Raw genomic sequence first — 26,048 nt, 5'->3', positions numbered from 1 at the left:
TGGTGGTGGTGAGGTGATTCAATTCTTTATTGATCAGAGAGCCAAGGCGTTTAAGAGTTGGACCCAGAAGTGGCTAGTGAGAAACGGAAATGGTTTGACATGGTTTGGAAAGGGGCGAAGTAATGCAAAAGGGGGTTGGGAAAGATAGGAACTTGCTTAGCAACTGTTGCAAAGGTTTTAACTGGTAAGATTAATAATACCCTGCAGGCAGAGAGGGTCTTGAGGGTAGAAAGAAGATAATGCAAATAAAGACAACAATGAGATACCACTTCACTCCGGTGAGAATGTCAGACATCAGAAAAGGTAACAGCAGCAAATGCTGGAGAGGGTGTGGGGTCAAAGGAACCCTCCTACACTGCTGGTGGGAATGTGTATTGGTCCAACCTCTGTGGAGAACAGTCTGGAGAACTCTCAGAAGGCTAGAGATGGACCTACCCTATGATCCTGCACTTCCTCTCCTGGGGATATATCCTAAGGAACCCAACACACTCAGCCAAAAAGATCTGTGTACACATATGTTCTTTTTTTCTTTTTTTATATTTTAGTTATTTTATTTTTGAGAGAGATGCAGAGAGAGAGAGAGATAAACACCAGAGCACTGCCCAGCTCTTGCTTATGGTGGTGTGGGGATTGAACATGGGACTTTGGAGCCTTAGGCTTGAGAGTCTCTTTGCATAACCATTATGCTATCTACCCCCGCCTGTACACATATGCTCTTGGCAGCACAATTTGTAATAGCCAAAACCTGGAAGCAACCCAGGTGTCTAACAACAGATGAGTGGCTGAGCAAGTTGTGGTATATATACACAATGGAATACTACTCAGCTGTAAAAAACGGTGACTTCACCATTTTCAGCCGATCTTGGATGGACCTTGAAAAATTCATGTTAAGTGAAATAAGTGAGAAACAGAAGGATGAATATGGGATGATCTCACTCTCAGGCAGAAGTTGAAAAAGAAGATCAGAAGAGAAAACACAAGTAGAATCTGAACTGGAATTGGCGTATTGCATCAAAGTAAAAGACTCTGGGGTGGGGGTGGTGGGGGTGGTGGGCAGAATACAGGTCCAAAATGGATGACAGAGGACCTAGTGGGGGTTGTATTGTTAAATGGAAAACTGGGGAATGTTATGTATGTACAAACTATTGTATTTACTGTTGAATGTAAAACATTAATTCCCCAATAATAAAATTAAAAAGAAAGACCAAAAAAGAAAGAGAGAAAGAAAGAAAGAAAGTTGTAGTAGAGTAGGAGAGATAACATAATAGTTATGGAAAAAAATTTTAATATCTGGGAGTTGGGCAGTAGCTGAGCAGGTTAAGCGCACTGCAAGTGGCTTGAAGCGCAAGGACCAGCTTAAGGATCCAGGTTTGGGTCCCCGGCTCCGCACCTGCAGTGGAGTTGCTTCACAGGCAGTGAAGCAGGTCTGCAGGTGTCTATCTTTCTCTCCCCTTCTCTGCCTTCCTCTCCTCTCTCCATTTCTCTCTGTCCTATCTAACTACGATGACATCAATAACAACAACAACAATAACTACAACAACAATAAAAAACAACAAGGGCAATAAAAGGGAAAATAAATACATATTAAAAAAAACCCACATTTAAAAAAATAAATAAAGAAATTTTAGTACCTGAGGATCCAAAGTCTTAGCTTCAGTCCCCTGCACCACCAGAAGGCAGAGCTGAGCATTCCTCTGGTGAAGAAGAAGAGGGTGGTCCATGAGTTAATGCAGTGGATAAAGCACTGGACTCTCAAGCATGAGGTCCCAAGTTCAATCTCCTGCAGCACATGTACCAGAGTGATGTCTGGTTCTTTCTCTCTCTCAATCTCTCTCCTCCTATCTTTGTCATGAATAAATAAATAAAATCTTTAAAAAGAAGAAGAAAGGAAGGAAGGAAGAAATAAAGAGAGAAAGAAAAAGAAAGAAAGAAAGGAAGGAAGGAAGGAAGGTAGGCAGGAAGGAAGAAAGAAATAACCAGAGAAAAAGAAAGAAGAAAAAAAAAAAGAAAAGTTTGGGGGTCGGTCAGTAGTGCAGCAGGTTAAGCGTGCATGGTGCCAAGCTCAAGGACCGCTGTAAGGATCCCAGTTGGAGCCTCCAGCTCCCCATCTGCAGGGGAGTCACTTCACAGGCGGTGAAGCAGGTCTGCAGGTATCTATCTTTCTCTCCTCCTCTCTGTCTTGTCCTCTTCTCTCCATTTCTCTTTCCTATCCAACAACAACAAAAATATCTATAACAACAATAAAACAACAAGGGCAACAAAAGGAAAAAAGAATAAAAAGAAAAAAGGAAAGTTTTTGGTGTATATGTACACAATGGAATACTACTCAGTAATATAAAATTATGAAATCTCCTTTTGTATATCTTGGATGGAACTTGAGGGAATCATGTTAAGTGAGATAAGCCAGAAAATCTCACTTACAGATGGTACTTAAGAAGGAAGGCAAGAAAAAGGAAACAGAGGGTGAGGCTTGTACTGGGTGGTGTGTGTTGCAATAATGCAAAACTCTGAACTAAGGGAATAAGGGGGTGGGGGGACACCAGGCACACAGCACACTTTTTAAAAATAATTATTTTTGGGGGTCGGGTGGTGGCGCAGTGGGTTAAGCGCATGTGGCGCAAAGCGCAGGAACCAGCGTAAGGATCCCGGTTCGAAACCCCGGCTCCCCACCTGCAGGGGAGTCGCTTCACAGGTGGTGAAGCAGGTCTGCAGGTGTCTATCTTTCTCTCCCCTTATCTGTCTTCCCCTCCTCTCTCCATTTCTCTCTGTCCTATCCAACAACGAATTGCATCAACAAGGGCAATAATAATAACCACAACGAAGCTACAACAAGGGCAACAAAAGGGGGGAAAAAATGGCCTCCAGGAGCGGTGGATTCATGGTGCAGGCACCGAGCCCAGCAATAACCCTGGAGGAGGAAAAATAATAATAATAATAAAATTTTTTTATTTATTCCCTTTTGTTGCCCTTATTGTTTTATTGTTGTGGTTATTGTTGTTGTTGATGATGTCATCGTTGTTGGATAGGACAGAGAAAAATGGAGGAGGGGAAGACAGAGGGGGGAGAGAATGATAGACACCTGCAGACCTGCTTCACCGCCTGTGAACTTACTCCCCTGCAGGTGGGGAGCAGGGAATTCCACCCGGATCCTTAAACGACTGTCCTTGCACTTTGCGCCAAATGCGCTTAACCCGCTGCGCCACTGCCTGACTCCCTACAGCACACTTTTAAATGGATCTTTGAATGCTTCAATAAATTTTGAAAATCCTTTCATATTATTGAGCAAACTTTGGTAGTTTACATAGTTCATCTAAGTTGTTGAATGTATTGGTATAAATTTGCTCATAATACCTTATTAACTTTTTTGTACTTTTTAAAATATTTATTCCTTTTTGTTGCCCTTGCTGTTTTATTGTTGTAGTTATTGTTGTTGTTATTGATGTCGTCTTTGTTGGATAGGACAGAGAAAAATGGAGACAGGAGGGGAAGACAGAGAGGGGGGTGAGAAAGACACCTGCAGACCTGCTTCACCGCTTGTGAAGCGACCTCCTTGCAGGTGGGGTGCCAGGGGCTCGAACCTGTATCCTTGCGCCAGTCCTTGCGCTTTGCGCCACCTGCACTTAACCCACCTTATTAACTTTTTAATAAAGACTTGTTCTTTTGTATGTTTGAGGGGCAGATCTAGGGCATCGCTGTGAACATCAATGTTAGGAATTGAACTCAGGAACTGATACTCAAGAGTTCAACGACTCAGGGGCCCGACAGTGGCCTAGTGTGTCCTGGAGCCCCGCTTCCTCAGAGCTCTGTCCCACTAGGGAAAGAGAGAGACAGTCTGGGAGCATGGACCGACCTGCCAACACCCATGTTCAGTGGGGAAGCAATTACAGAAGCCAGACCTTCCACTTTCTGCACCCCATAATGACACTGGGTCCATACACCTAGAGGGATAAAGAATAGGAAAGCTATCAGGGGAGGGGATGGGATATGAAGTTCTGGTGGTGGGAATTGTGTGGAATTGTACCACTCTTATCCTATGGTCTTGTTAGTGTTTCTATTTTATAAATAAAAATTAAAATAAAAAAATAAATATAAAAATTAAAATTAAAAAAAAAGGGCAAGTAGCACTAAGCACAAGGATCCTGGTTCGAACCCAGCTCCCTACCTGCAGGAGGTTGGTTCACAAGTGGTGAAGCAGGTCTGCAGGTGTCTGTCTTTCTCTCCCTATCTCCCCTCCCCTCTCTGTCCTATCCAATAAAATAGAAAAAATGGCTGCCTGGAGCAGTGGAATTGTAGTGCCTGCACCGAGCCCCAGTAATAACCCTGGAGGCAAAAAAAAAAAAAAGAATCCAATGCCTCACCTATTGTCCAGGACCCTCCTTATTAACTTTTGTTCTTTATTTTGATAGGATGGAGAGAAGATACACACATACATACAAGGTCACAACAGGAGGTCTCTGTTCATTTATGAGGTTCTTCTAAAAAAATTATTTTGGATAGAGACAGAGAGAAAATGAGAAGGGGAGAGGGAGAAAGAGACTTTTTTTCTTTAAAAAATTTTTTTTTATATTTACTTATTCCCTTTTGTTGCCCTTGTTGTTTTATTGTTGTAGTTATTATTGTTGTTGTCGTTGTTGGATAGGACAGAGAGAAATGGAGAGAGGGAGGGGAAGACAGAGAGGAGGAGAGAAAGATAGACACCTGCAGACCTGCTTCACCTCCTGTGAAGCGACTCCCCTGCAGGTGGGGAGCCAGGGTTCGAACCAGGATCCTTATGCCGGTCCTTGTGCTTTGTGCCACATGCGCTTAGCCCACTGCACTATAGCCCGACTCCCAAAAGTGACACTTTTTACTGTTTCACTGCTTGTGAAGCTTTGGGCTGGGGCCCTGAACCTCCTTGTACATTGCAGCATGTGCACTCCACTAGGGGTGCCACCACCTGCCCCCATAAGATGGTCTTATCAGTAAAACATGATATATCAGAGCTAGAGTCAAAGGTGTGATAACAGAAGCAGAACTTTCTTTGAAGATAGAAGGGAGCCATAAACCAAGCAATAGCCAGTTTCCCAGCCTTATAAACCAGAAAAGACAAGAAAATAAATTCTTCCCTAAACCTTCTTGTAACATCTCTATTTTAACTCAGTGAGGTATATTTCAAATTCTGACCATCAGAACTGTGGCTACTCATTGAGTTTGTGTCTGAGTTTTTTCTATTGGTAATTTAACAGTTTAACCTAAACAATTATTCAGTAAAAATACATTAAAGGCACCCAAATTAGAAAGGAAAGGTTAAACTATGTCTCTATATAGATGATGATGACATATAGATACTCCCTACAGATTCCACAAAAAGCTATTAAAATAAGTTCAGCAAAGTAGTAGGATACAGTCAGCAAACACACACAAAAAAAAGTTGTGCTGATACACTAGTAACATAAGAAAAAAAATAGTGAAGACTAACTTAACCAAGATTATAAGAGACTTGTAGAAGGAAAACTAGAGTGTTGCTGAAATAAATTAAAGCAAATATACATAAATAGATATCCCATCTTGATGGGCCAGAAGGCAATACTGTTAAGATTCAGTATAAACCCCACCAAAAAGCTCAATGAATTTTGTAGAAAAAGGAAAACCTACCCTAAAATTTACATGGATTTTCAAGAGACCTGAAATAATCTATGTACACTTGAAAAGAAATGGCGTCAGCTATCTTTCTTTCTCTCTCTCTCCCTCCCTCTCTCCCCCTTTTCTCTCTCCATCTCATCTCCCCTTCTCCTCTTAATTTCTCTCTGTCCTATCAAATTAAAATGGGTGGGGGGAGATGATTGCCAGGAATAGTGGATTTGTAGTGCCAGCACCGAGCCCCAGCAACCTTTTTTTTAATTTTTAAAATATTTTCTCAATATTTTATTTACTCATTTATTGGGTAAAGATAGAGAGAAATGAAGAAAGATGGGGAAGATAACGATGAAGAGAAACAGAAAAACACATGCAGCAGTGCTTCACCACTTGTGAAGCTTTCCGGCTACAGGTGGAGACAAGGGGCTTGAACCTTGGTTCTTGTGCATTGTAACAGGTCTGCTAGCACCCGGCCCCCTATAATTCTCTTAATTTTTATTGCCACTCTGGTGACACTAACATATCCACTGTGATTTTATGCTATTAACAATTCATTTACTTACTTATTTTGCCCAATCTATACAACTTTATTTATGGTATCTAGTAAAGGACATCCACTTCACTTCCACAAATATGTATATATGTATGTTATGTATTTATTCTTTGTCACCACAGGGGCTTCATCCTTTTGAGCCACTTTTTAAAATTCATTTTAATGTATTTATTTATAAAATGGAAACACTGACAAGACCAAAGGATAAGAGGGGTGCAATTCCCACCACCAGAGCTTTGTATCCCATCCCCTCTCCGATAGCTTTCCTATTCTCTAACTCCTTGGGAGTATGGACCCAAGATCATTATGGGGTGCAGAAGGTGGGAGGTCTGGTTTCTGTAATTGCTTCCCCACTAAACATGGGAGTTGGCAGGTTGATCCGTACTCCCAGTCTGTCTCTGTCTCTCTCCCTAGTGGGGTGGGGCTCTGTGGAGGCAGGGCTCTAAGATGCATTGGTGGGGCCATCTGTCCAGGGAAGTCTGGTTGGCATCATGGTAGCATCTGGAACCTGGTGGCTGAAAAAGAATTAACATCTAAAGCCATATAAATTGTTGATTAATCATGAACCTAAAAGCTGGAATATTGCAGATGAAGATTTGGGGTCTCCATTTTGGAAATAGCTAGTAGGTCTACTTTAGATGTATTCCAAAGGGCCCATGACTTTATTAGTTTTTGCTTGTGCCTGACATCTGATCTGCAGAAGGGCCCAGGCTATTGTTTGGGGAGATGACGTCACGGCTGGAAAAGGGGCTAGAAAGCTGGATCAGGGAAGAGAGTAGCTCCCAAATATGGGAAAAGTGTATAAATATTGTTAACTGTAAACCTCATCGATTTGATCTGGGGCCCATATTCAGCACAAGAGCCTATGTCACCTCTACATCCCTGTAGGTTTGAGCCACTTTTAAAAAAGAGACAACAACAAGGGCAACAAAAGGGAAAATAAATAAATATAAATTTTTAAAAAATTAAAAAAAAAAAGAGACAAACAGAAGTAGCAAGGGAATGATATCACAGCACCACCACTTCCTCCAGTGTGGTGAGAGCCAGGCTGGAACCCGGATTTCATGCTTTCATATATTTTTATGGTGATAAACTTTTAAAAATTTCTTTTGGAGATTTAACACACAAATATAGAGTCAAAGGTTCTATATAGTGGGCATGAACCCAGGGCCATGCATGTGGTAAGGTATATACAGTCTTCTAAGTAAACTATTCCCCAACTCTCAAGTTCATCATTTTTGTCAGTATATATATTCACTTAGTGTGGGCTGTAGCTCTGGGTCCCCTGCCCCCCTGGCTACTGGCAGCGAGGGTCAGAGTGGCCCCTTGGGAGTCCCAGGGTAACTCTGTGTGTTGGGGGCAATGTGCACAGAGAGACGAGAATCACAGACTCATTCAGCTCCAGGAGTGTTTTCAGAAAAGTGGGCAACTTGTTTATTGAGAGAGAGCAGGCAAATTATACCCATTGCACAGGGAGGAGGTTAAGGTAATCAGTAACTCAAACACAAAGCAACACAATGCATAGTCACACTTTGACCTACAAACTATTTGATCACAAGTAGAAAGTTACCATACAAGGTTTGATCACAAGCTTCACAATACATATTTCCCCAGGGGTAAATTACAGGCATCTCAGGGCAAGAGGATGGGGGGATGCTGAGTAATAGTTGCGGTGGTTTCTCAAGTTTGGCCAAACACAAGGTACAGTAATTCATGGCCTTTGTTTTAAGGGGAGAGGAGGGGCATATGCTGGGAGGTAGCCCCCATTCTGGAGAAGTCATCAATCATTAGTTCAGGAGGTCAGGGGAACCTGCCCTTGTCTCGATCCAAAGGGAGAACTGGGGTCAACCTGCTTAGACCTCATGGAAATGATGGCCTGGACTTTCCAGGACAGTGGGCAACTTAGTATGAAAGTTATGCATTATGAGGGGAATGTCCAAAATTACTTTTCTGACAGGATCAGTAGATAAAACTTTGAAGATTTCTCCATAGATCATGCTTCAAAAAGCATTACTTTAATAGTGAGAAAACCTCCAGTTTGGTCTCTATAACAAGATCCACTTCACAATATAAACAGGCGCTATCATTGTGTTCACTTACAACTCCACAAGGAAAGGTACAAATTAACAAAATATTTTTGGTTCTTGAGTCAGGTACATAACTGAGAAACAAACTTCTGACAACAGCCTGAATCCACATTAAATGAGGAAAAACTTCTCCACCCAGAAGCTAGTGTCTTCTTTCTCCTGGTTTGCTTCATACCACATATGAAAAGGAGTTTAAAGGCTGGAAACCCTGGGCGCCTGAGCCAGTTTGCTCCTTCCTGTTCACCACAACCTGTCCATTCCTGTGGGCGGCAGCAGCCTTATTTCTCCACAAGGCTTAGAGGGAGCCATTCAGGGTTGGGATGAGCGGCATTGAGCACCGTGGTAGCAGGTGGACCGACCACTGCAGCTACAGAATTTGCAGGTTGTTATGTTTTGCAAGCCATGAAGCATGTGAAGCCTCAAGTAAAATAAGTTTTTCAAAGTCTACTGAAGTCCGCCTTCAGTGGTGGTTATTATAGAGGTGGGTTTGAACCCAAAATAACAAAACAGGAAGTAACACTAAAATACTAGGTGTGAGCCCTACTGCTAACAAAGGGAAAAATAAAAGATGCTCATTGTCAAATTATGCTTTCAAATCGGCCAGATAAGGGAGGATCTCCTTATATAACAGCCCAAATCAGTGAAGCTAAAGATTTACTAGAAGGTCAAGCTAAAAAGTCAAGTACGGGAGTTGGGCGGTAGCTCAGAGGGTTAAGCGCAAGTGGTGCAAAGCGCAAGGACCCGCCTAAGGATCCTGGTTGGAGCCGCCCCCCCCCCCACCTGCAGGGGAGTCGTTTTACAGGCGGTGAAGCAGGTCTGCAGGTGTCTATCTTTCTCTACACCTCTCTGTCTTCCCCTTCTCTCTCCATTTCTCTCTGTCCTATCCAATAACAGCAACAATAATAACCACAACAATAAAACAAGAGCAACAAAAGGGAGTAAATAAAGATTTTTTTAAAAAATCAAGTACATGTATGATGACGTTTAAGTTCTTATGAGTTTATGCATATAAATACCACCTTTTCATAATAAAATGCTACAGTACTACAAATTTGTTAAAAATGACTAAGATGGGGCAGGGTGGTGGTGGGCCTGGTTAAGTGCACATGCTGCAGTGCAAGGACACAAGTTTGAGCCTCCAGACCCCATCTGTATGGGAAAAGCTTTACGAGTGGTGAAGCAGGGCTGCAGATATCTCTCTGTCTTACTCCCTCTCTGTCTCTTCCTCCCTTCTTAATTTCTGTCTCTGTCTAATAATTAAAGATAATAATTTTTTAAATGACTAAGAAGAAACAGGAGTTAAAAAAGAATCACAAAATCATTGTGAATGTCCAGCTGCTCCCATCCATACATCCACTGGTTTTCCCCTTTTTAAAAAATTTTTATTATCTTTATTTATTGGAGACAGCCAGAAATTGAGAGGGGAGGGGAGATAGAGAGGAAGAGAGACAGTGACACCTGCAGCCCTGCTTCACCACTCGTGAAGCTTCCCCCCTGCAGGTGGGGACTGGGGACTCGAACCTGAGTTCTGGAGCACTGTAATGTGAGAGCTTTGCCAGGTGCACCACTGCCTGGCCCCTAGTTTCTCCTTTTTTATGTAATAATTTTAAAGTATTAAAACATTTTTTAAAATTATTTGCTTACTGAATAGAGAGGGAGAAATCAAGAGGGGAGAAAAGGGAATTAGGGAGAAAAAGAGACACCTGCAGCACTTTTTCACCACTTGTTAAGCTTTCCTCCTGCAGGTGGGGACAAGGGTTTGAACTAGGGTGCTCAAGCTCTGTGATGTGTGCTCCCAACCAGGCATGTCATCTTTTTTTTTCTTCCCCTTTTAATATCTATCTATCTATCTGAATAGACAATAAGAAATTGAGAGGGAGGGTAAGGGAACATAGGGAGCAAGAAATAGAGTCACCTGTAGTATTGTGTCATTGCTCATGAAGCTTTACCCTTGCAGGTGCTCAACCATGAGATGAAACCCCCAGGGATATTGAGAGGGTCAGGATGCCTCCATTCATCCCCAACCAGACCGCCTTTGAACATGGTGAGTGCGGACTCCACAGTACCGGTTCACGTTCACTGGAGGGCCCAGGCCACTCTCAGGGAAGGAAACACCTCAGGGTCTCCATCCATTCATTCCTAAATCACGTGTTCTCAAGGCCCGCGGCCGCTCCAGAGCGACCTCATGTATCCTAGTCCCCTGCAAGTTGCCTTCAGTGGTGAAAGCTGGACTTAACATGCGCTGCACACAAAAGGATTCGGGGTGTGTGTGTGAGCCCGCAGGTGAATCCGAACCATGCTGGTGCAGTGGGGGTGGTCAGTATTGAGACGCACGCAGATTGGCAGCAAGCATAGGAAGACTATTTGGGGCCCCACAAGTGCTCCAGGAACTTGAACTTTGGCATAGGTAGGCTAGGACTGGATAAATGTTGATAAGTATCTGCTTTGACAGGATGCCCCACCGCCCGTGCTACTGGGACCATGCCTGCAAACTTCCCCGGCCAGCTGCAGCTCACCCTGGGCCGCCTCCCCTCCTGGTGTTGGGGTCCCACCCACCTGCACCTCCATGTGGGTGGGGGCCAGCTGCACACCTGGCGAGCCCGGGTGATTCGCCCTCTGCCCAAAGTTATGTCCTTTAAATTCATTTCTTTCATTACGCTCGTAATGAAAACAGTTTCATTAAAAACTGTGACCTTAAAACAGTTTGTTCACTTACTAAGGTAATTTTTTTTTTTATTTGGGATGGGTCAATGGGTTACAGTATAGTTGTTGACACAATCTACTAAAATAATATTAAGAAACTGTAGGACTCTTTGCTCATTTTTAAATAAACTTACATTGTTAGAATTATTTTCGGTTTACAGAAAAGTGCAAATTTAATTAATACAGAATTGTCATATACCCATAGCCCAATTTTTGTTTCCCATACTGTTAAATTGTTATGATACAGTTATCAAAACTGAACAGCAGACACTGACGCATTAGAATCCTAACAAAGCCACACATTTTATTCAAATTCCAGTAAAATTTCCCTGACTCTTTCTCTTCTCTCCTATGATTCAACCTAGAATACCACAACTGCATTTAGCTTTCATATCCTGTTTCCTCTGCCTTGCTGCAGTTCCTCTGTTGTGCTTCCTTTTTAAATGGCCTTGGCAATTTTGAGGTAATAGAATTTCTCTGATTTGGATTTGTCAGGGCTAGAGTTTAGGGTTTTTGGAAAAAATGCCAAAGAGGTGAAGTATTCTTATTTTTCACATTATATCAGTATATACATTATATCTATCAATATGTGACTACATAGGCGATATTAGCCTAAAGTTACTTTTTATTAAAGTTTTTTGTTTATTTATGTATTCCCTTTTGTTGCCCTTGTTGTTTTTATTGTTGTAGTTATTACTGATGTCATAGTTGTTGGATAGGACAGAAAGAAATGGAGAAAGGAGGGGGAAGAGGAAGATAAGACACCTGCAGACCCGCTTCACTGGGGACTCGAACCGGGATCCTTAGGCAGGTCCTTCAGCTTTGTGCCACCTGCCCTTAATCCACTGAGCTACTGCCCAGCTCCCAAGTTACTTTGTAAAGATGAGGTCAGTCAGGCTTTTCCACCATAAAGTTACTTTCCCATTCCATCCTCCATTCTTTGATAAATTACTCATTAAATCCAGCCCATATCTAGGAGGAAGAGGTAGTCACTAAGGCAATATTTACATAAACTATTTGAAATTCTCTCTCTCTCTAGACAGCTATTTTCTGAGTACAATTTCAGAGTCCCAAAATATGTGCCTGCACACCGATCCATTTTCATTTTTAGTTTTTTATATACGTAAGGCAGAAATACCTTTATTTTTTTAATGATTTGTGTTATTTTTTATTCTATAAAGACATTTAAATGGAAAGGAAATGGGGGTAGGGAAAGAGACAAAGAGACATTTGCAGCACTACCTCACTAATCTTGGATATTCCTCCCTGCAGGTAGAGCTGGGGGCTTGAATCTAATCCTTAAGCATGGTGATTTGTTCACTCCGAGGACAGTGCCACCTCCTGGTCCATATTCCCAGAGGGGGTAAAGAATAGGGAAGCTTCCAATATAGGAATGAGACAAGGAATTCTGGTAGTGGGAACTGTATAGAATTGTACCCCTCTTATCTTACAATCTTGTTAATCGTTATTTTTTTGTTTTTAAATTTTTTAATCTTTATGTATTTGATAGAGACAGCTAGAAATTGAGAGGAAGGGGGAGAGACAGAGAGGAGGAGGAGACAGAAAGACAGCTGTAGCACTGCTTCACCACTTGTGAAGCTTTTCCCCTGCAGGTGGGGACCGGGGGCTTGAACCTGTGTCCTTGCTCACTGTAATATGTGCACTTAACCAGGTGCACCACCACCCGGCCCCTTATTAATCATTATTAAATCACTAATAATTTTTTAATTTGTTTTCTGTGATCACAAGTATCTAAATATTATTTTTTTAAAATTCCTTTGTCATTTCAGTTACTATTAGCAAAAAAAATTACAAAGGCAATGAAATCATACTACACATCTTGATAACAACTGATGAATAACATACTGAGTATGTTCAATGTTACTGGAGGTAAATTTCTCAATTAGATGAGCCTGTCTTTATTTTTCTCTTTGGACAAACTTATTGCCTTATGAGAGATAATTCCACATCACTTTTATTCCTAGTTTTTTGTTTATTAGCTGTGACCACAGAAGGGATGAAGGACATGCTTGGACTCTGTGTGTAAAGTCCAGGACTTAGTGCTGGCACTATGAGCGCATCAAACACACAAATGGTTGAACTCCACAGATGGTGGGGCTGTATTTTGGTGTATCTCTCTCTCAAAAAAAAAAAATTAAAGACATTTATTTATTTATTTATTTTTAAAAACCCTTAATTTTATTTATTTATTTGTCTCCAGGATTATTGCTTGGGTTTGGTGCCTGCACTATGAATCCACTGCTCCTGGGGGCCATCTTTTATCCATTGTTGTTGTTGCTATTATTGTTGTTGTTGCTGCTGTTTTTGGATAGGACAGAGAGAAATAGAGAGAGGAGGGGAAGACAATGAGGAAGAGAGAAAGACACCTGCAGGCCTGCTTCACTGCTTGTGAAGTGACCCCTCCTGCAGGTTGGGAGCCGGGGGCTCAAACTGGGCTTGTGCATATCCCTGTGTTTCGCACTATGTGTGCTTAACCTGCTGTGCCACTGCCTGGTCCCCAAAACATTTATTATTATTTTTTTTAAATATTTATTTTATTTATTTATTCCCTTTTGTTGCCCTTGTTGTTTTATTGTTGTAGTTATTATTGTTGTTGTCGTTGTTGGATAGGACAGAGAGAAATGGAGAGAGGAGGGGAAGACAGAGAGGAGGAGAGAAAGATAGACACCTGCAGACCTGCTTCACCGCCTTATGCCGGTCCTTGTGCTTTGCGCCACCTGCGCTTAACCCGCTGCGCTACAGCCCGACTCCCCAAAACATTTATTTTTTAAGAAGTTATCAAAGTGGTTTGGAAATGGCTCAGATGGTAAGGCATCAGACTTTCATGCGTGAGGTTTCTGGTTTGGGTCCCAGTATTGCATGTACCAGGGTGACGTTTCTGCATGTATCTCTTTCCTTCTTTCTGTCTCATGTGAAACTGGCTTAGTCATATATGACAAATAAAATATATTTCTTTATCTTTTTTAAGGTATTTTATTTATTTTTTATTTTTATTTTTTTGAGAGAGATGCAGAGAGAGAAAGACACAGAGAGAAATACCAGAACACTGCTCAGCTCTGGCACATGGGGTGTGGGGGATTGAACCTGGGACTTTGAAGCCTCAGGCATGAGAGTCTCTTGGCATAACCATTACTGCTATCTACCCCGTCCAATGAAATATTTTTTTAGAAGGTATCACTGAAGCACCCAGTGGTAAGTAGAGTGAATGTGTGAGGACCTGAGTTCTGTGCTTTTTGTTATAGTGATGTCATTCAATTCTTTTTTTTTTTTTTGCCTCCAGGGTTATTGCTGAGGCTCCATGAATCCACTGCTCCTGGAGGTCATTTTTTCCCTTTTGTTGCCCGTGTTGTTTATCATTGTTGTTGTTATTCTTATTGCTGTTATCGTTGTTGGATAGGGCAGAGAGAAATCGAGAGAGGAGGGGAAGACAGAGAGGAGGAGAGAAAGACAAGACACCTGCAGACCTGCTTCACCGCTTGCCAAGCGACCCCTTGTTGGGGGGGAACTGGGGGCTCGAACTGGAATCCTTCAGCGGTTCTTTGCGCTTTGCGCCATGTGCGCTTAACCTGCTGCACTAGCGCCCGGCCCCCACTTTTTTTTTAAATTATAGGACAGAGAGAAATAGACAGAGGAAGGGAAGAAAGAGAGAGGGAGAGAAAGATAGACACCTGTATACCTGCTTCACCGCCTGTGAAGTGACTCCCCTGCGGGTGGAAAGCCAGGGGCTAGAACTGGGGTCCTTACACCGGTCCTTGCTCTTCGAGCCATGTGCGCTTAACCCGCTGCGCTACCGCCTGACCTCAGTCATTCAATTCTTTAATTTTCTGAATTATGGTGGAAAAAATATCTATAGCCAAAATGTCTAACCTTACTGCAGTTTCAATATAAGAAATGTAAGCATTAATCAATGTATTGCACCAAAGTAAAGGACTCTAGGGGGGCTGGGTGATGGCGCACCTGGTTGATCTCACATGTTACAGTGTGCAAGGACCCAGGTTCAAGCCCCCGGTTCCCACCTGCAGGGGGAAAGCTTCACAAGTGGTGAAGCAGGGCTGCAGGTGTCTCTCTGTCTCCCTATCTCCCGTTTCCTCTCAATTTCTGGCTGTCTCTATCCAAAAAAAAATAATAAATAAAGATTTAAAAAAAAAAACATTAAAAAAAAGGACTCTGGGGTGGGAGAACCTCGTGGGGGGGTTAGAGTGTTATGTGGAAAACTGAGAAATGTTACACACGTACCAACTACTGTATTTTACTGTTGGTTGTAAACCATTAATCCCCTCAATAAAGGGGGGAAAAGAATTGAAAATGAACAGCCCCACCCCACAATATATATGTATATATATAATATATGTGTATATATATATGTATATATATATATATATATATTTAACCAGGCAAACTGGAATTTCCCAGTCACCAATAATAAGATAATTTGCCTAATAGGTCCCTTTCTGCACCCAAATAACAGTGACTATGTTTGAAACAATTCCCCCTCTTTTAAAAAATTTTTTAAAGTATTTATTTTTTATTGTTGTAGTCGTTGTTGGATAGGACAGAGAGAAATGGAGAGAGGAGGAGAGAAAGATAGACAACTGCAGACCTGCTTCACTGCCTGTGAAGTAACTCCCCTGCAGGTGGACACCCGGGAGCTTGAACAGGTATCCTTAACCTGGTGCTTGGGCTTTGCGCCACCTGCGCTTAACCTGCTGCGCTACCTCCCGACTCCCACAATTCCCTTCCTTAACTTCCTTCTTCTTTTGAAAATACTCTCTTGCTTTATATAATTCTTTGGAGGTCATTCATGTTTGCTAGATAGGCTATCACCAAATTCATTAATAATTTAAAAAAAAAGAAAACTAGACAGATTAAGTCACCTTTACTTAAGTGTTGACAACTTATGTAGACTCTTTATTTAAGAAAGGAGACATTAACAAAACCTTAGAATAAGAGGGGTACAGTTCCGCACAATTCCCATAACCCGATCTCCATATCCCATCCCCTCCCCTGATAGCCTTCCTATTCTCTATGGCTCTGGGAGTATGGATCCAGGGTCGTTGTGGGTCATGTAGACTCTTAATTGGAAAGAGTGAGTAGGTGGTGGTGCACCTGGTTGAGCGCACACATCACAGTGCTCAAGAACCCAGGTTTAAGCTCCTGGTCCCCACCAGCTCAGGGGGAAAGTTTCACAAGTGGTGAAGAAGGGCTGTAGGTGTCTTTGTCTCTTTCCTTCTCTAAGCCCCGGTCTCAATTTCTGTTTCTAACAAAACAACAACAAACCTCTCCTCTCCCGGATCAACTAGGAATACCAAAGGAGACCACCCGGACCGAAACAAGACAGGACTAGAATGACCACAGGAACCCAGTAAATCACCCGTGAGTACAAACACGTGTGGCTGGTGACAGAGAGGAGAGAGGGGCCTAAGGAGAGATTAAGTGACTGCTAACAGTTCAACAGTTTATCAGTGGAGACACCAACTCCAGTCTGCTCCACAACAAGGGGACAGCTGAAGGGAGGAAAGGACTCCCCAGAGACTCACCAAGTGCAACTCTGAGTCTCCATTGCTACTACCCTCAGAATCTGGAGCAGCAACAGGGAGGGACACCAGGGCACAGAGATCTAACCGGGAAACTCAGGAGAAGACCTATACCTTGGTGGCATAGCTAAGGGGCTGTGAAAGTCTCTTTGCATAACCACTGGATTATCTCTGCCACACCCTGCTTTATCTCTTGGTCAGGAGTCAGTGATTAAGCTAAGAAGCCTATTGATAGTTTAAAAGCCCTCAGGCTCCCATAGTCTACAGGGAAGAAAAAATAGGCTTTTATACCACTGAGCTCCAACTCAGGGATTGAAAAAACTGTTAACTTCTACCACGGTAAACCCTTTAATTAAATTACTTAGACACAAGTCAATCCAGGCAATAGTGATCAATAATTTGAAAAGTACTGATAAAGGGAACTCATAACATAATATATAAAATGGTTAAAACAACAAGAAAAAATATTGGAGAATCCAACCAGGACAAGAGTCCAGCTAAAAGTCCTCCAGAGGGTGAAGCACAAAACAACGAGTTCAACATCCAAACATTAGCTAAGGAAATAATAATAGGAGTGAGTAAAGAATTTGAAAAAATTGTAATCAGAAATGCAGGAACAACAAATGAGAATATGGAAGAAAATTCTAATTATCTCATGGTTATTAGAGAGCTGAAAGCTGAAATTGCTGAGCTAAGAAGGCAACTAGCTGAACAAGCTAAAACAGTATCAGAGCAGGGCAACAAAATAGATGAACTCCAGAAAGCAGTAGAGGGCAGAGAGAATAGAATCTATGAGGCTGAAAACACAATTAGCAAGACTGAGGATGAATTAGAGACAACTAAAAAAGAAGTAAGAGATCTCAAAAAGAGATAAAGAGATGCTGAAAACAACAACAGAGTCCTATGGGATGACTTTAAAAGAAACAATATACGCATTATTGGCTTACCAGAGGAAGAAAGAGAAGGAGAGGAAGAAAGCATTATCCAGGCCATAATAGCTGAAAATTTCTCTAGTCTAGACAACACCAAAGACATAAAGATTCAAGAAACCGGGGGTCGGGCGGTGGCACAGTGGGTTAAGTGCATGTGGCGCAAAGCGCAGGGACCGGCGTAAGGATCCTGGTTCGAGCCCCCAGCTCCCCACCTGCAGGGGAGTCGCTTCACAGGCGGTGAAGCAGGTCTGCAGGTGTCTATCTTTCTCTCCCCTTCTCTGTCTTCCCCTCCTCTCTCCATTTCTCTCTGTCCTATCCAACAACGAATTGTGTCAACAAGGGCAATAATAATAACCACAACGAAGCTACAACAAGGGCAACAAAAGGGGGAAAAAATGGCCTCCAGGAGCAGTGGATTCATAGTGCAGGCACCGAGCCCATCAATAACCCTGGAGGAGGAAAAAATAAAAATAAAAATAAAGATTCAAGAAGCCCAGAGGGTCCCAAACAGAATTAACCCAGACCTAAAGACACCAAGACATGTCATACTTAGAATGGAAAGGAATAAGGATAAAGAAAGGATCCTCAAGGCTGAAAGAGAAAAACAAAGGGTCACCTACAAAGGAAAACCCATAAGATTAGCAGCAGACTTCTCCATACAAACACTACAGGCCAGAAGAGAATGGCAAGATATCTATCGAGTGCTCAATGAGAAAGGCTTTCAGCCAAGAATACTATATCCTGCTAGACTGTCATTCAGACTAGATGGAAGCATCAAAACCTTCTCAGACAAGCAACAGTTGAAGGAAGCAACCATCACCAAGCATGCCCTGAAAGAAGTTCTGAAAGGTCTCCTATAAACAACCAGACCACCACAAATAGGACATATATCAAAACACTCTAAAACTCTACAAGAATGGCGTTAAAATATCTTCAATCTTTGATATCAATAAATGTCAATGGCCTGAATTCACCTATTAAAAGACACTGAGTAGGAATATGGATCAGAAAACACAACCCAACAATATTTTGTCTACAGAAAACTTACCTAACTCAACAAGACAAACACAGACTTAAAATGAAAGGATGGAAAACTATCATACAAGCCAATGGCCCACAAAAAAGGGCAGGAACAGCTATTCTCATATCTGACATGATAGACTTGAAAATAGATAAGATTAAAAAAGATAGGAATGGACACTACTTAATGCTCAGAGGATCAGTCAATCAAGAGGACTTAACAATTATTAACATCTATGCACCCAATGAGAAGCCATCTAAATACATCAAACTTCTACTGAAAGAGCTACAGCAATATATTAACTGTAACACAATCATAGTAGGGGACGTCAACACCCCACCATCTCAACTTGACAGATCATCCAGGAAGAAAATCAGTAAAGACATAAGGGAGCTAAATGAAGAGATAGATAAACTAGAACTATTGGACATTTTCAGAGTCATTCATCCCAAGAAACTGGAATACACATTTTACTCAAATCCACATGGATCATTCTCAAGGACAGACCATATGTTAGGCCACAAAGACAGCATCAGCCAATTCAAGAGCATTGAAATAATCCCAAGCATCTTCTCAGACCACAGTGGAATTAAACTAACACTTAACAATCAACAAAAGATTAGTAACAGTCCCAAACTGTGGAAGCTCAACAGTACACTTCTTAACAACTTCTGGGTCAAAGAGCAAATCAAGGAAGAAATCAAAATGTTTCGAGAGTTCAATGAAAATGAAGACACAAGCTATCAAAATGTTTGGGACACAGCTAAAGCTGTCCTAAGAGGGAAGTTCATAGCTATACAAGCACACATTAGGAAACAAGAAAAGGCACAAATAAACAGCCTGATTGCACATCTTAAAGACCTAGAAGAAGAACAACAAAGGAATCCTAAAGCAAAAAGAAGGACAGAAATCACTAAAGTTAGGGCAGAAATAAATAACATTGAGAATAGGAAAAGCATACAAAAGATCAATGAAAGTAAATGTTGGTTCTTCGAAAGAGTAAACAAAATCGACAAGCCTTTAGCCAGACTCACAAAACAAAAAAGGGAGAAGACCCAAATAAATTGGATACTAAATGAAAGAGGAGATATCACAACAGACACTGCAGAAATTCAACATATCATGCGAGGCTTCTATGAACAACTATATGCCACCAAGCTAGAGAACCTGGAAGAAATGAATGATTTCCTAGATACCTACCAACTTCCAAAACTAAGTAAAGAGGAAGTGGATAACATGAACAGGCCCATCACAGCTAATGAAATTGAAACAATTATCAAAAATCTTCCCAAAAATAAAAGTCCTGGACCAGATGGTTTTACAAATGAATTCTACAAAACTTTCAAAGAAGAACTAATACCTCTACTTTTAAAAGTTATCCAGAAGATTGAAGACACTGGAATACTCCCTGCCAGCTTCTATGAAGCCAACATCACCCTGATACCAAAAGCAGACAGGGACACAACCAAAAAAGAAAACTACAGACCAATATCTCTGATGAACATAGATGCGAAAATATTGAACAAAATTCTAGCCAAGCGGATACAGCAGTATATCAAAAGATTGTTCATCATGACCAAGTGGGGTTTATCCCAGGCATGCAAGTTTGGTTTAATATACGTAAATCAATCAATGTGATCCACCACATCAACAAAAGCAAGACCAAAAACCACATGGTCATATCAATAGATGCAAAGAAAGCCTTTGACAAAATACAACATCCCTTTATGATCAAAACACTACAAAAAATGGGAAGAGATGGAAAATTCCTGAAGATAGTGGAGTCTATATATAGCAAACCTACAGCCAATATCATACTCAATGGTGAAAAACTGGAAGCATTTCCCCTCAGATCAGGTACTAGACAGGGCTGCCCACTATCACCATTACTATTCAACATAGTGTTGGAAGTTCTTTCCATAGCAATCAGGCAGGAGCAAGGAATTAAAGGCATACAGATTGGAAGAGAAGAAGTCAAACTCTCCTTATTTACAGATGACATGATAGTATACATGGAAAAACCTAAGGAATCCAGCAAGAAGCTTTTGGAAATCATCAGGCAATACAGTAATGTGTCAGGCTATAAAATTAACATTCAAAAGTCACTGACATTCCTCTATGTATGCAAACACTAAGTTACAAGAAATTGAAATCCAGAAATCAGTTCCTTTTTCTATAGCAACAAAAACAATAAAATATCTAGGAGTAAACCTAACCAAAGAAGTGAAAGACTTGTATACTGAAAATTATGAGTCACTACTCAAAGAAATTGAAAAAGACACAAAGAAGTGGAAAGATTTTCCATGTTCATGGGTTGGAAGAATTAACATCATCAAAATGAATATATTACCCAGAGCCATCTACAAATTTAATGCTATCCCCATCAAGATCCCAAGCACATTTTTTAGGAGAATAGAAAAAATGCTACAAATGTTTATCTGGAACCAGAAAAGACCTAGAATTGCCAAAACAATCTTGAGAAAAAAGAACAGAACCAGAGGCATCACACTCCCAGATCTCAAACTGTATTATAGGGCCATTGTCATCAAAACTGCTTGGTAACTGGAACATGAACAGACACACTGACCAGTGGAATAGAATTGAGAGCCCAGAAATGAGGCCCCACACATATGGACATCTAATCTTTGACAAAGGTGCCCAGACTATTACATGGGGAAAGCAGAGTCTCTTCAACAAATGGTGTTGGAAACAATGGGTTGAAACATGCAGAAGAATGAAACTTAATCACTATATTTCACCAAATACAAAAGTAAATTCCAAGTGGATCAAGGACTTGGATGTTAGACCAGAAACTATCAGATACTTAGAGGAAAATATTGGCAGGACTTTTTTCCACATAAATTTTAAAGACATTTTCAATGAAACGAATCCAATTACAAGGAAGACTAAGGCAAGTATAAACCTATGGGACTACATCAAATTAAAAAGCTTCTTCACAGCAAAAGAAACCACTACCCAAACCAAGAGACCCCTCACAGAATGGGAGAAGATCTTTACATGCCATACATCAGATAAGAGTTTAATAACCAACATATATAAAGAGCTTGCCAGACTCAACAACAAGACAACAAATAACCCCATCCAAAAATGGGGGGAGGACTTGGACAGAATATTCACCACAGAAGTGATCCAAAAGGCTGAGAAACACATGAAAAAATGCTCCAAGTCTCTGATTGTCAGAGAAATGCAGATCAAGACGACAATGAGATATCACTTCAGTCCTGTGAGAATGTCATACATCAGAAAAGGTAACAGCAGCAAATGCTGGAGAGGATGTGGGGTCAAAGGAACCCTCCTGCACTGCTGGTGGGAATGTGTATTGGTCCAACCTCTGTGGAGAACAATCTGGAGAACTCTCAGAAGGCTAGAAATGGATCTACCCTATGACCCTGCAATTCCCCTCCTGGTGATATATCCTAAGGAACCCAACACATCCATCCAAAAGGATCTGTGTACAAATATGTTCTTGGCAGCACAATTTGTAATAACCCAAACCTGGAAGCAACCCAGGTGTCCAACAACAGACGAGTGGCTGAGCAAGTTGTGGTCTATATACACAATGGAATACTACTCAGCTGTAAAAAATGGTGACTTCACCGTTTTCAGCCGATCTTGGATGGACCTTGAAAAAATCATGTTGAGTGAAATAAGTCAGAAACTGAAGGATGAATATGGGATGATCTCACTCTCAGGCCGAAGTTGAAAAACAAGATTAGAAAAGAAAACACAAGTCGAACCTGAAATGGAATTGGAGTATTACACCAAAGTAAAAGACTCTGGGGTGGGTGGGTGGGGAGAATACAGGTCCATGAAAGATGATGAATGACATAGTGGGGGTTGTATTGTTAAATGGGAATCTGGGGAATGTTATGCATGTACAAACTATTGTATTTACTGTTGAATGTAAAGCATTAATTCCCCAATAAAGAAATAAATTATTAAAAAAAAACCAATTTAAAATTGGAAAGAAAAAGCAAGTCGGGCAGTTTCGTAAAGCGCAAGGACAGGCGTGAGGACGGGTTCCCCGCCTGCAGGGAAGTCGCTTCACAAGTGGTGAAGCAGGTCTGCAGGTGTCTATCTTTCTCCCCCCCCCCTCCATTGGTCTCTGTCCTATCCAACAACGACATCAATAACAACAATAATAAGTACAACAATAAAACAACAAGGGCAACAAAAGGGAATAAATAAATATTTTTTTAAAATTGGAAAGAAAAATAAATTGAGGGCCCAGGTGGTGGCACACTTGGTTGAGCACACACATTACAGTGTGGAAGGATCCAGGTTCATGTCACCAGTTCCCATCTGCAGAGGTAAAGCTCCTCATGAGATGAAGCAGCCATGCTTGTGTCTCTCTTCCTCTCTACATTCCCCTTCCCTGTCAATTTCTCTTTGTCTCTATCCAAAATAAAGAAAATATTTTTTAAGAAAAGAAAAAGAAATTATTAAAAAGGAAATAAATAGAGGTCATGCAGTGGTGCACCTGGTTAAGTGCCCACATTATAGAGCACAAGGACTCAGGTTCAAGCCCCTGATCCCCACCTGCTGGGGATAGCTTTACAAGTGGTAAACAGGGCTGCAGGTGACTCTGTCTCTTTCCCTCTCTATCTCCTCCTTCCCTCTAAATTTCTGTCTCTAATAAATAAATATTAAAAAAAAAGAGAGAGAAAGAAAGAAAGAGAGAATTAAAGAAAGAAAGAAAGAAAGAAAAAGAAGGGGGGTTGGGCGCTAGCACAGTGGGTTAAGTGCACAGGGCGCAAAGCGCAAGGATCAGGCTCCAGCCCCCAGGTCCCCCCACCTGCAGGGGGTCACTTCTCAAGTGGTGAAGCAAGTCTGCAGGTGTCTATCATTTTCTCCTCCTGTCTTCCCCTTCTCTCTCGATTTCTCTCTGTCCTATCCAACAATAACAACAGCAACGACAATAACAATAATAACCACAACAAGGGCAACAAAATGGGAAAAATGGCCTCCAGGAGCAGTGGATTCGTAGTACAGGCACCGAGCCCCAGCAATAACCCTGGAGGAGGAAAAAAAAAAGGAAAGAAAAAGAAATTGAAGCCACATGATTTGCATAAATGAATTGCAAAAGGCCAAGCAGTACTGCACTGGCTTAAGAGCACATAGTAAGAAGCGCAAAGATCTGCATGGGAATCTCGGTTTGAGCCCCCAGTTCCCAATCTGAAGGGAGGGTCACTTCAGTAGTTTTTCAGGTGTCTATCATTCTCTCTCTTTCTCTATGTACTCCTCCTCTCTCAATTTCTCTCTGTCCTATCCAATAAAATGAAAAAAAAATGGCCTCCAGGATCAATGGACTCATAGTGCAGGCACTGAGCCCCAGGAATAACCCTGGAGGCAAAATAAATAATTAAATGAATAAAATAAAATAATTAATTGCTACCCATTCACTTTCTCTACAATAATATTCAACATTTCTCTTTGTAAGGCACAGAAGTATTTAACATGTGGCATATGGGGAAATCCAAATAATATAGAAGAATTTTGGTAAAAGAGGGTAGAGAAAGATAGACACCTGCAGACCTGTTGAACTGCTTGTGAAGCAACACCTTTGCAGGTGGGGAGTTCAGGGATGGAACCAGGATACTTTCTCTGGTCCTTGTGTTTAGCGCCTTGTGCGCTTAACCCCTGCACCCTCCCTCCCTCCCTTATGGAGTCTTTTTTAGGTCTCTCTTCTTACTTGCTGCACTTAATTGGCTCACTGAAAACTATTGTGCACTTTTGCTTTAAAGTATATATTTTCCACTAACTTATGAATACATGTATACATGTGCTCTATCCCTTGGGCTCTGGTTTATATCTAGGCGCTGTGGCTTTGTTAGGAAGTGCACCACCCGAAATGGAAGTAAGGAGTCCTATGAGCTAAGAACGGCATTACCAGAGTACTGGAGCTGAAGGTTTGGCATCACAGGACTGTCATCCGTGGACACTGTCCAAAATGAAACATGTCGAGGTGGTACCGGTTGCATTGATTTTATTTATTTATTTAAAAAATTATTTATTCTTTTGTTGCCCTTGTTTTATTGTTGTAGTTATTGTTCTTGATGTCATCGTTGTTGGATAGGACAGAGAGAAATGGAGGAGGGGAAGACAGAGAGGGGGAGAGAAAGGCAGACACCTGCAGACCTACTTCACTGCTTGTGAAGCGACTTCCCTGCAGATGGGGAGTGGGGGGCTCAAACTGGGATTCTTACACCCGTCCTTGAGCTTCCTGCTACCTGTGCTTAATCCACTATGCTACTGATTTTATTTTTTTCAAAAAATGTATTTACTTCGGACAGAAACAAAAATTGAGCAGGGAAAGAAGAGATAGAAGGGGAGACCGAGACAACTGTAGTGCTGCTTCACTGCTCATGAAGCTTTCTCCCTGCAAGTGGGACCAGAGGCTTGAACTCGGGTCGTTGGGCACTGTAATGCATGCATTCAATCAGGTGTGCCACCACCGGGCCTGTTCACATCTTTTTTTTTTTTTTTTACTGCAAAATGTTCTCATACATAGAATCACACATCCATCACCAACTTATCAGGTTTTGTTATTATATATATTTTCTTCTGTATTTTACAAAAGTATTTTAGGGCAAATTCCAAACATCATCCCCACATACCTCAGGATGCTTTTCTTTTGTTTTTATGAAAGGATATGCTTTTACATGACCACAAAGCTGTTATCACACAGTTTCAGATGGTGTCAGTGTTTTCTCCCAGATCACCTTGGCTCTAACCATTTCAGTGTACATTTTTTGTCTAAGGACTTTCTCTGGCACAAAGAGCAGGCAAGAATTCCCTCTGCACCTACAGGAGGAAAGTTGGTATATAAGTCCCCCAGGTCGAGTATGGATCGACCTGTCAACATCCATGTTCAGCAGGGAAGCAAATACAGAAGCCAGACCTTCAACCTTCTGCATCCCACAATGATCTTGGGTCCATACTCCCAGAGAGTTAAAGAATAGGAAAGCTATCAGGAGAGGGGATGGGATATGGAGGTCTGGTGGTGGGAACTGTGCGAAGTTGTACCCCTCTTATCCTATGGTTTTATCAATGTTTCCTTTTTATAAATAAAAAATTAAAAAAATAATGAGTCCCCCAGCTCTGGCCTGGCACAAGGGGAATTAACTTGAGGTGTATCCTATTTTTTCCCAAAGTATGTTAATTAGATTAATTTCCACTTGTCCATGGCAATTTTAGTGCAATTTTATTGACTTCCATTAATTAGCCTCCCTTCCTCTTCTAATATTTCCTGAGATAGCCTCTTAAATATACTACTTGAACTTAAAACTTTTTCTCTAGTGTCCAAAAGAACTTAAATTGGAAAACTCTCTGTAAGTAACATTTTATATTATGCACATTTTATATTATGCATAACACTAAATCACTTGGACAATTGTGAACAAACAAAGAAAGCTAAAAATATTACCAGACATTACCTCTGCTTCCCTGAGCAATTTCTACAATTACCATGCAAAAGCATACAATTTTGCTAAATTTAGATGGGCTTACAACTTTTTTTTTTTTTTTGCCTACAGGGTTATTGCTGGGGCTACTCCAGGA

At 41.3% G+C, this 26,048-nt stretch overlaps 1 protein-coding gene and 1 pseudogene across 3 annotated transcripts in view; one reads left to right on the top strand and one right to left on the bottom strand.

Annotated features, from left to right (window-relative positions):
* Positions 1-26,048, bottom strand: part of FNBP1L (formin binding protein 1 like) — a 183,312-nt gene that overhangs the window by 120,806 nt on the left and 36,458 nt on the right. The gene's annotated exons all lie outside the window — the stretch shown is intronic.
* Positions 8,596-11,241, top strand: LOC103124607 (mitochondrial import inner membrane translocase subunit TIM14-like; annotated as a pseudogene).

Source organism: Erinaceus europaeus, chromosome 11, assembly GCF_950295315.1.
Source record: "Erinaceus europaeus chromosome 11, mEriEur2.1, whole genome shotgun sequence".
Taxonomy (NCBI): Eukaryota; Metazoa; Chordata; class Mammalia; order Eulipotyphla; family Erinaceidae; genus Erinaceus; species Erinaceus europaeus.
Note: the sequence above shows the minus strand (reverse complement) of the source record. Positions and strands in the feature narration are given on the sequence as shown.